The 18,229-nt window shown below is 34.8% G+C and overlaps 1 protein-coding gene across 9 annotated transcripts in view; it reads left to right on the forward strand.

The window, feature by feature from the left end:
• Nucleotides 1–18,229, forward strand: part of ATRNL1 (attractin like 1) — a 770,027-nt gene that overhangs the window by 467,807 nt on the left and 283,991 nt on the right. The window lies entirely within an intron of this gene.

Raw genomic sequence — 18,229 nt, forward strand, 5'->3', positions numbered from 1 at the left:
CTGGTTCTGATGGTACTTCTAGCACAGTGGCTTTATTACTGTGTCATAGTTAAGGTGCTTTACTTGGAATTCTAGCACCCAGCTTGGCTAATTGAGAGGTTTCTCTACTTAGTCCATCTCATTTTCCTACAACTTCTGCCTTTCCTGAGTTTCATTCTGGAGGATGTGTTCCACCATATTCCCATTTAAAGGTAGCCTTCTCACCATAGCATCCTTCCCTGGTTTCTGTTCTCATTGAGCTTACCTTCCTGGTCCCTTTATCAGTGTTCTCCACTAAAGGAAGGCCAGCCTCTTTGACTAACTGCCTCAGCACTTGCTGACTCCCTGTGCTGATGTATGGTAAGCCTCACAGTCACGAACATGCTGCAGTCTCTAAGGCAGAGTCAGATGTCCTGAACTTGTGTTTTAGTAGCAGGAACAGCTTCACCATGACAAAAGCATGGGAAAGAGAAACAGTGAATCATTACATCATTTCAGAAATGTCATTTTTCTTGCTGTGCTATTAGATATGAACTGTGATAATTTATGAGGATAATATGTAGGTTTCTGATCATTTTTACTTTAATTTTAATGAGTAGTACATATATAGAAAGAAAATATTTTCATTCAAGATAGTGAGTCATTATTGTGCTTGTTAATTTTTTATGTCCTGTCACTGTGTATGAATAAGCATATAGCTTTGAAACAATTTAATGTTTTGCAGTAAAAAAAAAAAAAAGCAACTTCAGATATAAAATAGTCAGACATAAAATAGCTTCCTTTACATTTAAAGGTTTATTTTTAGACACGGGAAAAAAAATCAGATTTTTCCCAGCCTTTCACTCCTAGAATCAGAATCCAAATTACTCGTGAGTATTTTCTCTTACTGCAGAGTTTTTAATTTACCTCACTAAGATTGGATCCCCTAGTGAACTGTGGAGGATTGAGGTCACCCTGCTCTGTGTCAGGCTACTCCACTTCTTACCTGTTTCTGTATTTAAAAATGTATGTTAGTAGGCATTAAATTCTTACTTTTTGTTTATCTTATTTGAAAGCCACAGCTAAATTGGTTTGGCGTAGGTCCATTATCCCAGAAGTGTTTTTAAGTGTACTTGGTCATTTGGCTACTGAATCTGAAGACTACATGGGAAAACATCTAATGGCTTCTCATTAATGCAGAGAATGCAGCTGCAGAAGCAGCAGTTAACGTTTGTTGTGGTGGCCAACATTAAAATGAAAGTTTTTAAGATACTAAAGACGGCTGGAGGGTGGGGAGACAAGAGTTGAGGAGAAGGACTGAGGCATTATTTCTATTAGAAATATGTTGCAGAGTCATGGATTATTGAAACTGGGAAGATACATAAAGATCTAGTAAAAAAACTTCTCATTTTCCCAGAGGAAACTAAGGCACAGAGAAAGTAAGTGACCTACCCAAGTGCACCCAGCCAGTTCAAAATTAACCAAGACTAGAACTCCATCTAATTACTCTCAGCCAGTACTCTTTTGGCCTTTTAAAAAGAAATAGAAACATACTTTTGTGTTTATAGGTACCCCCATGTGGTGAGAAAATATACAGGAAACTCTTAATATTGTTATGTTTGGATAAAAGATAAGTTCATTCTATGCTTTCTTTTTTAAATATAGAAAATACATGTGTTTGTAATTTTAAATGAGGAAGTAGAACTTTAGCACATATAACTAGCATGTTTCCTTTCAACATTTTCATTTCTCACTTTAAGATTCGGGTTGGGAATGCTGCATCGATTCTGTTGCACTAGTTGGCTATTCTCTGAATGTTGCTTTTTAAGGAACTCATAAGGAGACAATGGTGTTCTCTACAGCAGTCATTTACCTCCGTTTGTGAAAAACAATTGTTTATACTTCTTGTATTAAATATAACAACATCGTATATAATATCTTGCCGTATAGAAATGGCTCTCAGTGGGGGTAGGGGTGTGATTTGGATCCCTGGGAGATGCATGATAAGTCTGGTTATAGTTTTTGTTGCCATAGTGTATGCTGCGGGCACCTGGGGAAAAAGTCTAGAGAGGTGTTAAATATCCTGCAAGGCACAGGACAGTCATAGACTGAGTGTTTGTATCCCCCTAAAATTCATATTTTGAAACCTGATGCCCCATGTGATGGTATTAGGAGATGGTACGTTTGGGAAGTACTTAAGCTATGGGTGTGCAGCACTTATCAAAGAGACCCCTGGGAGCCAGCTTACTTCACCCTTCTTTCACGTGAGGTTGTAGGGAAAAGACATTCATGTAAGAAGCAGACATTCACCCAGGAAGCAGGCCTTCACGATACACCAGCTCTGCCAGCTGCCTTGAGCTTAGACTTCCCAGACTTCAGAATTATGAGATTTAAATGTCCGATCCTTATAAGCCACCAATTTATGGTATTTTATTATAACAGCCTGAAGAAGGCTAAGATAGCCCCCACAGAAAATAGAGTAGTATCTGGATTATAATGTCAACAGTGCCAAGGTTGAGAAACCTTGCTTTAGGAGGATTAACTACTCAATTGCACATTGGTAAGATAAAAATCAAGAAATGTGTCACACAGCGCGTGGCCTTCTAAAAGCATCCCTGTACTTCAGCAGACATTGGGTTAAAATAGAACTGACTGTCACAACCACCAATCTCTTGCTAGCCACCTTAAGAATTTTAGGTTGACAAAATAATAACAGCTCCCTGCATCTTGAAAGTGGAAAATGAAAGCTCAAATGGTGAGCTATTCCACTTGATACCATAGAAAAAGTAAAAATATTACTTTTAAATAAACTTCATATTTTAGAATAATTTTAGATTTATGAAAAGTTACAGATTTAGTGCAGAGAGTTCCCATATACTTCTCAACCCATTTCTGTATTATTACTATCTTCTATGACCATGATCCTTTTGTTAAAACTAAGAAAGTGACATTGGTACATTACTATTAACGCCACTCTAGACTTTCTTTGGATTTCCCAAGTCGTTCCATTAATCTTTAGTCTTGTTTCTGGCCCAGGATCCAATCCTAGGTACTGCTCTGTTGTCATATCCCCTCAGCCTCCTCTGTTTTTGTGACAGTTTTCAGTTTTTCATGCCCATGACTGTTGAGGAGCACTGGCCAAGCATCCTATAGGATGTTTCTTCATCCATGTGTGTCTGATGTGTTTTCTCATGAGTAGACCGGGGTTGAGACCTTGGAAAGAATTCCCAAGAGGTGACATGCCTTTCTCGTCGTATCTCATATAAAGAAATACATCATATTCGTGTGGTCTATATCAAGGGGTACATCAGACCCTGATGATGTTAAACTTCACCATTTGGTTAAGCGATTTCCCAGGTTTCTCCTTTTTTGTCTCCTTTTCTATTTCCCTACCACATTTTTAAGCAGAAAATCACTAAGTTAAGCCCACCGTGTGGGAGATGGGGAGGCAAGAAAGAGTAGAATAAATGAGGAACTAAGCCCACTTCTTGGAAAGTAAAGTATTTATATTCTTGAGAATTTTTCTGCACGGAAGACTTGTCTCTTCTCCCTCGTTTATTTATTTAATCAGTTATTAATTTAGGTCAGTATGAATACATATGCATTTTTATATTGAGTCAATAAATAACTACGGGTTTTTTTGTTTTGTTTTGTTTTGTTTCTCAGATTGTTCCAGCTTTAGACATTGGGAGCCCTTTTAAGTGGTCTCCTCTGTCCCTTTGGCATACACTCATCCTTTTGTTTTTTGAATACTTCCTTAATTTCTGGCACTACAAAATGCTCCGGACTCATTTTGTATTGTTCCTGCCACAGTCCAATAATGAGTCATTTAATGAAATGTTCCTTTAATTGGGAATGGTAATTAGAAACTAAGCTCTGGGTGCTAGGTGTATTCTTTGCTTCTGGGGTGTCATTGTTTTTAGGCCCTCTCAGCAGAAGTAGACCATAAATATATGTATACTATCTCATGTACAAATATATATCTGTAATTATATATGTATCTGTCCATTGTGTGTGCATATTGTGTTTGTGTGTATTGAGTTAAACATGCGTTCATACTTCTTTTTCTGACCTCAGATGTCATGGGGCTGATCTTAACTTTCTTGTTTAATCTGTGACTTTCCTCTTTTATAGTGAAAAACCTGACTCTCACTATTGATCATCTGTATACTTAATTGTTCAACTCCAAAATATATATACAAAAGTTTCAGAATGATTATCATTTTCTCCTATTAGAAAAAAATTGCCAACTGGGGTACTGGGGTTTTATACTCTTTTTTTTCTTTTGTTTTTGTCCTTTGATTGAGTTTCCAAAGTTACTTAAGTTCCTTTTGTGTGTGTGTGTCTTTACATAAGTAAAAGTTCGCTTTTGCTAATATACAGTTCTCTGGGTTTTGACCAATGCATAGCTTCATATATCCACCATCCTAGTAATGCTCAGAACCGTTTTTTGGTCTTAAGAGTTCCTTTGTACGGATTCTTAGTAATCAGCCACTGTTCGGCACCTCAGTTCATAACCACCATTAATTTGCTATCCATCCCACAGTTTTATCTTTTCCAGAATGACGTATGAATGGAATCCTATCATATGTAGCCATTGGTTCAACATTTGAAATGCATTTAAGTTTTATTCATGGTGTAGAAATCAATAGCTCATTCCTTTTATCACTGAACAATATTCCCTCCTAAGGACATACCACAATTCCTGATTTACTCCCCTGGTGGGAAGCTTCCAGGTTTTAGTGATTATAAGTAAAGCTGCTATAAACATTTGTATACAGGTTTTTGTATGAATGTATGTTTTTATATCACTCAGTAAATACGAGCATAATTGTTGGGCCATATATATATGCATATGAAAAAATAATTGATGAAAATACATTTTTTAAGTTTATAATGAAATTTATATTTATGTTTCCTTAGTATTCATGCATTTTGATTTTTAAACAATATTTTAACTGTCATTAGATCAAAGTAAAAATTGAACTGCATCAGTAAAGATAGCTGGTTTTGATAATTTAAGCCAAAAAAAGAGCTTTTCTCAAGGGACATCCTCTCCCTGCTTTATTTTGTCTGAATAGTTTCTCCCTCCCTCTGCCAGTTTTATTTAAGTATAATTAATGATTAAAATTATATACATTTAAAGTGCATGATGTGATAAATTAAGATGCATTTATATATTGCAAAATGATTGCCATAATCAAGTTAGTTACATATCTGTCACTTCACTTAGTTGCCTTATTCTTTGTGGTGAGAACACATATGATCTACTCTCCTAGCAAATTTCAAGTATAAGGTACAGTATTATCAGCTATAGTCACCATGATGTATAGCTTGTACCCTTTGACCAATATCTTCCCATTTCACCCACTCTCCAGCCTCTGGCAACCATCATTCTATTCTCTGCTTTTGTGAGTTTGACTTATTTTTTTTTTTAAGATTCTGCAAATAAGAGAGATCATACAGTATTTGCTTTTCTTTGTCTGGCCTATTTAACTTAGCATAATGCCCTACTGGTACATCCATATTGTGCTAAATGGAAGGATTTCTTTTGCTTTTGTGGCTGTGTAGTATTACATTGTGTATGTATACACATTTCCTTTTTCATTCATCTATCAATAGATATCTAAATTGATTACTTTTAACAATGTTTCAGTGGAGTCTTTAGGGCTTTCTATATATAAGATCATGGTGTCTGCAGACAATTTATTTCCTCATTTCTAATTTGAATGTCTTTCATTTTTTTTTTCTTGCCCAATAGTTATGGCTATTTCTGTACTTTATTGAATAGAAGTGGAAAAAATGAACACTATTATTTTGTTCCTGACCTCAGAGGAAAAAATTTCATCTTCTCACTGATCACTGAAAATGATGTTAGCTGTGGGTCTACCATTTGCGGTCCTTATTCTGTTAAAATACCTTCAGTCTAACCTAATTCATTGAGAGTTTTTAATCATGAAAAGATGTTGAATTTTGCCAGTTTTGTCTGCAGATATTGAGGTGATTATGATTTTTATCCTTTGTTCTATTAATGTGGTGTAAACATTAATTGATTTGCATATGCTGAGCCATCTTTGCTTTCCCGAGGTAAGTCTCATTTGATTATAGTGTATGGTCCTTTTATTTTATTTTATTTTATTTTATTTTTTGCTTTTTAGGGCTGTATCTGCAGCATATGGAGATTCCCAGGCTAGTGGTCAAATCAGAGCTGTAGCTGCTGATCTATACCACAGCCACAGCATCATGGAATCTGAGCTGCATCTGTGACCTGCACCTCAGCTCATGGCAGTGCTGGCTCACTTAACCCAATGAGTCAGGCCCAGAATTGAACCTGCATTCTCATGTGTACTAGTCAGGTTCGTTCCTGCTGAGCCACAATGGGAACTCCTCTTAACCCTTTTAATGTGCTGTTGAATTTTATTACTTTTGTTTTTTAACCTTTATACTAGGGTTAAGTGATTTATACATCACCATTACCATATTAGAGTTTTTCATTTTGGCTGTGTTCTTTACCATTAAGCTTTATAGTTTCATAGCTTTTCATGTTACTAATTAGCATTTCTGATAAGGCTAGTCTAGGGGTGATGAACTCCCTCAGCTTTTATTTCTCTGGAAAAGCTGAAGGACAGCTTTGCTGGGTGAAGTGTTCTTGATTGGCAGATTTTTTTCTCTCAGCACTTTGAATATATTATCCCAATCTCTCCTGACCTCCTAGATTTTTGCTCAGAGATCTGCTCACAGTCTTATGGGGATTCCCTTGTTTGTGATGTGTTCCTTTTCTCTTTCTGCTTTTCAAATTCCCTGTTGGACTTTGAGTTTTAACAGATTTATTGGAATGTGTTTTGGTTATGTTATCATTAAATTAAATCTGCTTGGGGACTGGTGGGTTTCATGTGCCTGGATGTCCATATCTCTCCCCAGATTTGGAAGTTTTCAACCATTATTTCTTAAAATAAACTGTATGCCCCCTTTCTCCTTCTGGACCTCCCATGATGTATAAATTACATTGCTTGATGTCATATACGTCACATAGGCTTTCTCCATTCTTTCTAAATCTTTTTTTTTCTTCTGACTGGATAATTTCAAATTATCTCTCTTCAAATTCACAGATTCTTTATTCTGATTAATCAGATCTAATGTTGATGCCCTCTAGTGCATATTTTTTTCATACAGTGTATTCTTTAGCTCTAAAATTCCCATTTGGTTATCTTTTATGACTTCTGTCTCTCTGTTGAACTTCTCTTTTTGTTTATGCATTGTTTTTCTACTACTGTTAAGTTGTTTGTCTCTGTTCTTCTGTAACTCGCTAAGCTTCCTTAAAACAACGGTTTTGAATTCTTTGTCAGGCTATATGTAGATCTTCATTTCTGCAGGGTTGATTCTGGAAAATACAATGTTCCTTCAGTGGTGTCATGTTTCTTAAAGTCTTGTGTTGCTTTTCTTTGCACTTAAAGAAGTAGTCTTTTTCTCTAGTCTTTAGTGACTGGCTTCAGGAGAAAAATACCTTCAGTATTCATTTCAGTTCATTTAGAGATTCTGTTGCTTTCTCAGACCTTTCTTATGAATATGACCATTGACACTTTTGTTCCCTCTTGGGAGTGGGGCAGGGCAGAATTCTTAAAATTGTGTTTTCTCTTGATTCTGCAAAGTCAGGTCAGGTGCTAAGAGCCTTCTGTTTCCTTTCTCTGGGGTGGCACCTGGAAAGGCTCAAATATGTGCTTTCTCCCCATCTGACAGAATTGGGCCAGGTCTATGTGTACTCATTATCTATCTGCAAACCTTTGTACTCACTGCCAGTGGGTATACATACAAGGGCTGGCCATGTAATGATGTGTGCATGATGCCCCTGGAGTGCTGTGAGCCTTTTGGGAGGGACTACAGATAGGGTATCCCCAGTGGTTTATGGGCAGGTTTCATGATGGAGTCTATGAAGCTTTCAGTAGGCTCTGCATCTCTTTGATGAGCTGTAAGCCCTGGTTAGTGTGCTTTCAGCCTCTCTCAGCCTCTCAGTTGTACGGATTACTTCATTATTCTGGGTAGGGTGAGAATGAAGTCTTCTTGAGCAGCATCTTGAATAGCTGAGGAAGCTGGGCATTCACTAAGTTGTCATCTGCCCCTGTGGTATAAATCATAGGCCCATGTGGTCTCTCTGGGTACTGAGGTGTACTCTCTTGCAGGAGGGATGATCGTTTTTACCCTCTTGAATGAGTCTATTGGATTTTTTGTCCAATACCATGCTAGAATTTCTGTGTTATACTGCAAGACTTTGACAAAGGTACACTCATCCATGAGTGATTGTCAAAATGGGTGTTCTAGGCAGTATCATGGTAGATAATGTCTATTTTTCTGCCATCTTGCTTATATCTCTGAGATATATATATATAGTATAACAAATTATATAATATATATATATAGAATAACAAATTATATAACAATCTCAAATTTTAGTGGCATTAAACAATAATTTATTCTTTTTCACAACTCTGTGGATTTTCTGAATTTTCTCTCAGTTTCTCTTTTCCATGTTTTGTTGCCTGGGATCGCTCAGGCTAGCTGGAGCCAGAACTAGTCTGGCAACTCAATTGAAGTGATTAGAACAATTAAGAGTGCTTAGTCTACTCTTTTAAGTAAGGGAATCAGGCGTCTTTACATGCTCTATTTAGGGTTCAAATGGTTTAAAATAGAAGTTTCTAGACCTCTTAAGGCAAAGACCTGAAACTGCTACAGCATTATTTTCACTTTGTCTTATCAGTCAAAGCAAGTCATGAGACTAATCCAGTTTCAAAGGGCAGAGAGAAAACTTTACTGGAAAAGCAGCATGGACATACAGTAATAGGAGGAATTGCTGGTGGCCATATCCACCACACAAAGTCACAGATCCTGTCAAGGGACTCTTTACAAAGCCTCTCTCTGGTTCCCTTTATTCTTCCAAGCCTAGGGGTGGTGTGACTTCCCAGCACATACTAATCCCAAGGTAGTTAATTAAACCTTGTGAATTTCCTGCACCTGTTAACCTCTTGGTCAATAGTCCTATTTATCCCCCTCCATTTCCTTTTATTAAACTTTCTTCAAATTACCTGATTGGACAGTTCTGTCTTTTTCATGCAGGATTATTTATCAGCGCATTTATTTAAAAATTAGTTATACTACTTGTGACTGAATTTGTTTATAGTATTCTATTAATAATTTTATTTTTAGCAATCCTAAGGTGTTTATGAATTTTCCCTACTCAATTAGCTTTACGTATCAAGATTTAATCTTGTTTGAGAATAAAAAATTTTAACTAATATATCCATGAACTGTTTTTCAAACTTCTCAAACCTTATGATTTGGTAACATCTCCAACCTTCAGAAACAGGGCTGACAGTTTCTGATTACATGACTCATTTCTGTGTTCAGTTTCAATGTCAGTACATTAAAATTCTACTTTTTTCCTAGGATTACATAAATCTTTTGTTTCTTAAGTAATCTACCAGCATTTCACTTTTACCTTTTCTAGGTTGTCTGTATTTAATAGAATTCATTCTCTTCACTATTTTAATTAGTGTTTTTTCTTTTCTGACTTATTTAATTAATTTATGTTTGAGCACTTGTAGTTTAAAACCAAATGTCCCCCTGATCACTCAGTCTTTAAAGATCCAAGAGTTTCAAAATTAAATTTCAGTTTTCCTTTAGACATGTTAACTTCTTAGTATTAAAATATTTTATTTATTTATTTATTTTTGTCTTTTTGTCTTTTCTAGGGCTGCACCCACAGCATATGGAGGTTCCCAGGCTAGGGGTCTAATTGGAGCTGTAGCTGCTGGCCTAGGCCAGAGCCACAGCAACTTGGGATCTGAGCCGCATCTGCGACCTACACCACAGCTCATGGCAATGCCGGATCCTTAACCCACTGAGCAAGGCCAGGGATCAAACCACAACCTCCTGGTTCCTAATCCGACTCGTTAACTGCTGAGCCACGACGGGAACTCCTAAAATATTTTAGAGTTCGTAGAATTGCTTTCCAGTCAAAAAGGAAGAAGGATATCCCCCTTTGAATTTACGTACAAAATGTATTTCCAAGTGGTAATTTATAAATATTTGATGACATTATATTCCTTTAAAATTTGTTTCTGATGCTGATTAAGAGATTGGGGAAAGGACTTTAGCTTTCTTAATTAAAGTGACCACTACCCCAGGACTTTAGGAAACATTCATACCAAACTACTTAGCAATATTCATATTATGTCATTGAAAGTCTGAATTTTTTGTTTATTATTTGTATTGTCAGTAGTATATATTAGTCTGAAGAATATAAAAAGTTTATCAGTGGAGATGTAGCATATACAGACTAAAATTGGAATGTATGTATCTATATATATAGAAGTACTAGATTTCCCTACTGAGTTCACATCAAGGTGATATTTCATTGCAGCTGTAAGAAATGCGGATGACTTATCGTAAGGTAAATGCTAGCTTTGCAACATGTATCACTTTTGTAACTAGCATTCTGTGTTCAGGTTCATTGTGTTCCTGACATATTCCCATCATTTCTTTTCATGAGAGAAATCTCTTCCTTGTGAACTACAGTGACTTTTTTATTGACATAATACAAGTGCAAAAGCTTTTGAGCAAAGTGTTACTTTGTAACAATAGGTCAGAAATATCCTGCCAAGCAATAAGTCATCTATATCGTCACTGGAGCACAAAAGTATTTCTGTGATATATAAATATAAAATATAAAATATAAAATTGATATTCTAGTAAGGAGATTTTGATTAAATGCCCTTCTGCAGCTTTGGTAAAATTTCAGGTATTTAATTCTCATGTGTAATTATGTTTCTGAACTTCATACATACATTGTTATGTTTTTCAACTGAATTCCTGACTGAATATAAAAACTGAGAACAAGAAGAGGTGTTATTACTTAGAGGTGTTTTTAACAGTTCTTCAATTTTATAACTTGTAATTTTCTTCTTTGATTTAGAAATGTGTTATACTGCTGGAATTTTTCATATTTGACATATACAAAAAATAGAGTACTTTGAGAGGGGTTATACTAGCATAGTGGTTCAGAGCTCAGACTCCAAAGCCAAAGAGCCTGAGTTTTTAATCTCAGCTCCGCTCCTTACTTGCTTTTAACTTTGTGCACATTACTTACCCTCTCAATACCTCAGCTTCTTCACCTTTAAAAATGGAAATAATATTCTTCTATTCATCTAAATGGAAGTAATAGCTCTTAGTGTTATTATGAGAATTAATATATATATAAGTGCTTAATATTGTGACTATCGTATAAACTTCGTTTGCTGTCAGTATTGCTATTAAAATTAATATTCTCTGATCATTAAACATGATTAGCTCCAATCATTGTTAATTTATTTTATTTCATTTTTCCTATTGTGAAGAATGCAATGAATCCCCTTGCCATTATTTAATATATTTTGAGTTGATCTTTAATGTTTATATATGAAATCTCCTATAATGTTTCACAATATATTAAATATTGGGAATTTAATAATAATGTATGAGTTGTCTCCTTTCCCAGAGACTCTTAACACCATCCTAACCATGGAAAACAAATTATTATATTAACTAATACGCAAGTAGTTTCTTTACTATCATCTCATTTGCGGAGTGCCATGTACATATTAGTCTTTAAGCATTTAATGGTTGATGCTTTTCTGTGTCTCACCTTGATTAAAGATTAAGTCTTTGTTTTAACTATAAAAGATATATTTCTTTAAGAGGGGGAGGGAAAGAATACCATTATGTTTGTTTCCCAGGTTTTTGAGAAATAATTGACATGCATCACTGTATACATTAAAGGTGTACAGTGTAATGGTTTGATTTACATACATTGTGAAATAATTACCACATTCAATTTAGTTTAAATCATCATCTCATAAGACATAAAGAAAAAAATTTCTGCATGTGATGAGAATTCTTAAAATCTGCCCTCTTAACCATTCTCTATCAAAGCAGTGTTAATTGTACTCATCAGATGTACATCGCATCCTCGTACTTACCTTATAAACACAAATTTGTACTTTTGACCCTCCTCTTCCAATTTCCCCCCCATTAATCCCTCTGCTAACCATGAATCTGATTTCTTTTTCTGTGAGTTTGATGAGGTTTTTTTTCTTTTCTTTTTTCAGATTCCACATATAAGTGAGACCATACAGTATTTGTCTTTGTTTATCAGATTTGTTTCATTTAGCTTAATGCCTTGAAGATCCATCATGTTGTAGCAAATGATTAGATTTCCTCCTTTTTAATGGCTGAATAATACTCCATTGTGTGTGTGTGTGTGTATACATATACATATACACTACTTCCAATGTTTTTTCTTTAGTGAGACAGTGAATGGTAAAATGAGCAATGGAATAGAAGATAGAACACCTGAGTTCTGGCCCTGACATTGCCATTAACTTGCTGTGTGGTCCTGAGTTGACCTTTGTGACTTACAGTTTCTTTGTTAGTTGACCCCATGATTATTTTTGAAATCAAATATAAGAATTAGTGCAAAGATGCTTTGGATACTGAAAATACCAGACAAATAAAAAGCAGCATTATGGCTAATTTGAATAAGAAGCAACTTTACCTTTACCTTGATGAAGAAGTTAAAGATTAAACTGGTTTTTAATATGCATTGTTTGGAAGTAAGGTTAGGGTACCACAGAACATGCTGGTGTTTGTTTAGGAAAGGGGACAGTGGTGATTTCCACCTAATTCTTAGAGTGGGGCAGCGAACTCTCAGAACTCTGTGATGGCAAAGCACAGGCTGCAGTTGGCAAAAGTGATAGTTTCTTATCTCTGATCCAAACTGGAGGGCAAAGCAATGGTATCCAAAAGATGATTTTGAAGCTTTTTTATCTGAAAGCTTTTGAGAAATCTCTTATCAAATGTTTTCACAAGATTTTTAATAAATGACAGAACTAATGCATTTTAGTTCTTTCTCATTTTCATCCTTACACATCATGGTAGAGGTGCTAATTTCTCCAGATGATAGCCAAAGGAAAATAATAATAATAGACAGAATAGATGTTCATAATACAGAAACAGTTACCAATTCACTGAGTGCTGTATAAGAGAAAGGAAAAATATTTACATTATTTTAACAAGTATTTATTGTGCTCTACATTTCAGTAGAGTTGCAAAGGCGATCCTTGTCTTCAAGATCCTTCTGGTTTAGTTGAGGAAAAGCATGTATCAAGGAAAGTACCTATATTCCTCTTTCCCAAACTACCTAAAAGAGATTCATTGTTTTTCTAAAAGGATGTCAAGACAGAGATGAGAATGTGATTTATTGGATGCGGGGAGGGGAGAACACTGATGGACCACTAACTGGCTCAGTAGGGATAGGGGCCAGCTTTCAAAGGAAGTGGTACTTTGGAGTAAGAGGTTTAAAGAAGATAGTTTATGAAGTTTGTAAATAATGTAACCCTATCTTCTTATTCCAGAGAAATCAAAACTAGAATTTTATATTTTACTTCAAGGCTTTTTAGTTGGATTGTGGGTACTGGGAGTTATTTTTGGATGTGATATTATTCTGAGACTGGCCATAAGGTGAGAGAAAACGATGGCCCAATGAATTTCACATACAGATTCATTTTTTAAAAATAAAGAGATAATGCTGCTATATTTTTGCATAATGTTCACTTTAAATGCAATTTTTTATTCTCTTTAATATTTTATTAGATTAGTATATAGTTTATTTACAATATTGTATTAGCTTCAGGTTTACAGCAAAGTGAATCAGTTTTACACACACACACACACACACACATACACACGTCCATTCTGTTTTCCCATATAGGTTATTATAGGACATTGAATAGACCTCCCTGTGCTGTACAGTATGTCCTTTTTAGTTATCTATATTATATATAGTATTATGTGTGTCTTAATCCCATCCTTTCAATTTATTCTTGCCCCCAGTGTTTTCCCCTTGGGTAACCCTACGTTTGATTTTGAAATCTTTGATTTTGGTTCTGTTTTATAAATAAGTTCTTTTGTATCATTTTATTAGATTCCACATGTAAGTAGTATCATATGATATTTGTCTTTGTATGGTTTACTTCACTTAATATAACAATCTCTAGGTTTATCCATGCTGCTGCAAATAACCTTATTTCATTCCTTTTTATAGCTGAGTAATATTCCATTGTATAATGTACCACATCTTCTTTAGCAATTCCTCTGTTATTGGACATTTAGGTTGTTTCCATGTTTTTAAATGGTAAATATTTTGGTCACAGTCTCTAAATAAGTCAATGAAAACAATAGATTATATGTAATATATAGTCCTTTAGGTAATAAACCTACTAAAATATATTAGTGCCACAACAAAGATTTATTCTTTGTGTTTTATATCATCTAACAATAATTTGAAACATGGTAAAAGTTGAAATCCTTATTTTAAAGATGGGACTAAGGATGCTCACTGGTTAAGGTGACGTACCCCAGATGACATAGCAAGAAAGTTTTAGAACTGGTATTTCACTTAAAGTTGACTCCAAAAGCCTATTCTCTTTCTGGCTTATTATGTTCCTTTGGAAAGAACACAACTTATTTTAGTAATCACTTACAGAAGTATCTCCCATTAATTCTATATTTTTAATCTCATATTTCAAATCTTAAATTATATCATTTTAGAAAATAGTATATAAAAGTTCAAACATATTTGAATTGATACAAAGAAAAAGATAGAGTATAAAAATAATGCCAAGCAGTAGTATCAATTTAAGCAAATTTAAGCTGAAGTTAAGAGTGTAAGCCTCTTGTATTTTCAAAGCAATAACCTTTTCGATTGCAGAAAACATTTCATTTTATGTAAGACACTGATTACTTTTAAAAAAGACTACTCATATGTTATTAATGTCTCCAACTTACTGAATTAGTTATTTGGGTTGACTTTTATATTTATCAAGTAATTTTTGATCTGGCGTTTCTCTCTCATTTGAGGGAAAAAAATAAAAAAGTAAAAGAGAAAAGAAATCCATTTATGAATCTTAGTACATGTTGAAGTTTTGTGTTCATAGCAAATAAAAGTAGTTGTATTTGTTCAGTTTATGATGCTTTCATATCTTTTCCTATACTTATAACACCTTGTTTCAACAACTTAGTTCATTGACAAATCTTGCCACTTCTCTGTTCCCATTTCCAATCAGTTAATATTTTATTTTACTGGTTTTGAAAAAGCAATGCCTATGGTCTCCTAATTCATTGGTATCCCAGAAGCTTTTGTTTCTTAGTGCTGAGTAAAGCATATGGTCATTGAAGGGTCATAGTGATGAATTCTGATGGAGAAGCCCAATAAGGGTTAAGGATGGTCCAAGTGAAGCTGGGTATTTATTCGAGACAGTAGTTTCAGAGTCGAGTGTTGTCACACCCACCTTTAAAGGAAATTTAAAAAAAAGAACTTTCCATCATCCTTATGATTGACTTCAATTTATTTTTATTCCCATATGTCTATGTATATAAACATTAAATTATATATAATAAATTCCTGCCCTTATAAAGCTATTAAAAATAAAACTAAAATATCTTTAAAATTTTGAACAAATTGAAAATCTCCAAATTCTAAACCTTAATGAAGAATTTAAAGACTTTCTCTATTCCTCATTTTCCTATCACAATCCATCCACATCTTAAGACTTGAATATAATGCTGCCTCTTCCAAGAAATCTTTCTTAACCATCCCAAATATAGTAAGTGATCCCTCTCCCCTCATTGTCTATGAAAATCACACATCTTTATCTTATGGCACTTACCATGTAATGTTTTATGGATATAATATTACCTTATTCAGTCACATGTTCCTTGAGATTAAGAACCACATCTTATTTATCTCTGCACACAGTAATACCTTGAATGGTATCTTTTTCACATGGTTACTTACTTTTGGTTATGTAAATAATACATGCTCATTTTTTAAAATTTAGAAAATAGAACTGTTTAAGGAGGAAATCTTAATTACTCATAGCTCTAGAGGTAGCCGCCGCCAAAATTTTAGATCATTATCTTCCCATTTCTTTATGCTAATTTTCAGAAAAATGGGTTAACTTAGTGAATTATTTTATTTTATTTTTTTGGCTACACCTGCAGCATGTGGAATTCCTGGGCCAGGGATTGAACCCACACTACAACAGCACCCTGAGCCCACTACGGTGAAAACACCGGATCCTTAACCTGCTGCACCCCAAGGGAACTCCCTTAGTGAGTTATTTTTAATGGTAATTCTATAAGGATATTTATGCATATAGGTATTCTTTTATTCATTCAACCAATTCTTTTGGTGATGCTACTATATATTAGCATTTCTTTTAAAAGAATATTAGGAGCATACTATCTGTATGATTTAGTATAGTGCTCTTTTCTTATCACGAGTATTTCCCAACATAATTAAATATTCTTCAAAAAAATTTTTATGACTAAAACAATTACAGATTAATCTTAAGTTCTCCATTTTAACAGCTATACAATTATGGATGTACCGTACCACCATTCTATTTTTATATACATTTGTTTTGTGTGGATTAGTATCTTTCACATAAACAGTTATTGAATAACCTAATGTGTTATTTTACAAGACTATGTGTCTGTATAAGTATATATATCTTTGCATTGTTGTTATTATTCAGCCCCTATTTTTGAAAATCTGACTATATGCCAGTCACTGAATAATGTCTAGAAAAACAGAATTAAATGAGGTTTCTGCACTAAAGAGGATTAGATCTTTTAGAGAGAAAGGTAAATGAGCCAACACTTACAGTGCCGTTAACAATGAGCCCAGGATAGGTCTAATTCTCTGATGAGAACTTAAAATAGCGAAGCTTTCACTTTCCTTCCTAACTTGCATAAGGCTAATTAAATTAAGCACTCAACACCAGGCGCTTAAAACTGAGGACCTTAATATTAAGGAATGTGGAGCTCCCATTGTGGCTCAGTGGTTAACGAATCCGACTAGGAACCATGAGGTTGAAGGTTCGATCCCTGGCCTTGCTCAGTCAGTCAAGGATCCAGTGTTGCCCTGAGCTGTGGCGTAGGTCACAGACGTGGCTCGGATCCTGCTTTGCTGTGGCTCTGGCAAAGGCCAGTGGCTACAGCTCTGATTAGACCTCTAACCTGAGAACCTCCATGTGCCACAGTTGTGGCCCTAGAAAAGACAAAAAGACAAAAAATAAAAAATAAAATAAAATAAAGCGATGTAAAACCTACAAAAGGAAACATAATATGTATAAATGGAGATACATACATATATACATATATAGGAATAGAAAACTTTCTGTGATAGAGCTTTACAGGTTTGTGGAATGGACTCTTTTTGAACTAATGTTAGATGCCTTGTTCCTTATTTCCATGTTCACTTTCACCTCCATGCAAGTGCTCTTGACTTTAATTTCTCTTATAGTGACCTAGAGATTAATTTTTGTTGTTCTCTTTCTTTCTTTCTTTTTCGTTTTTTAAGGCCGTGCTTGCGGCATATGGAGGTTCCCAGGTCAGAGGTCGAATTGGAGCTACAGCTGCTGGCCTACTCCACAGCCACAGCCATGCCAGATCCAAGCTGCATCTGTGACCTACACCACAGCTCTCAGCAGCACTGGATCCTTAACCCACTGAGCAAGGCCAGGGATCGAACCCCCGCAACTTCATGGTTCCTAGTTGGATTTGTTTCCGCTGCGCCATGACGTGAACTCCAATTTTTGTTCTTTTCTTATACACATTTATCATTATGTCTTTCATCTGAGATCTTTTATACTTTTAATTAATAAAAAATAAATGTAAAATACAACAGCTCTAAGGAATAAAGAACATTAAGAGATTGAAACTTTCCCTCAAATCATTGAAAAACCACTGAATATATAGAACATTACATATGAACTGTAATGATTCATTCATTCACTCTAACGCATATCTTTTGAGAGTTACTATATACCAGGCTTTAAACTAGCTCCTAGAAGTATAGCAATGAACAGTAGACAAATTTCCTTCTCTTGTAGTATGCTCTCATAGTAGTTCCAGTGGATGATAGAAATATATGCAAAATGCCAAGTGTTCATTTATAATGTAGTCTTAAAATTCATATTTTCCTGAGAAAATATTTATAAGTGGAGTTATGTGTATAAGAACATCTTTAAATAATTTATATTAAATTAAAAAATTAAAGTGCTAATGACTTAGGAGAATCTAGCAAAATTACTGGAAAAATGTATACCAAGAGTCAAGTTGAAATGCATATGACATTTATCTCCTTATGGAATGAATAGTGGGGGCTAGAGCCCTGCTG

This window comes from Sus scrofa, chromosome 14 (assembly GCF_054392235.1).
Source record: "Sus scrofa isolate SSC_HxYL_T2T_F1_AM1 chromosome 14, Sscrofa_HxYL_maternal_Yorkshire_Landrace_v2.0, whole genome shotgun sequence".
NCBI lineage: Eukaryota > Metazoa > Chordata > Mammalia > Artiodactyla > Suidae > Sus > Sus scrofa.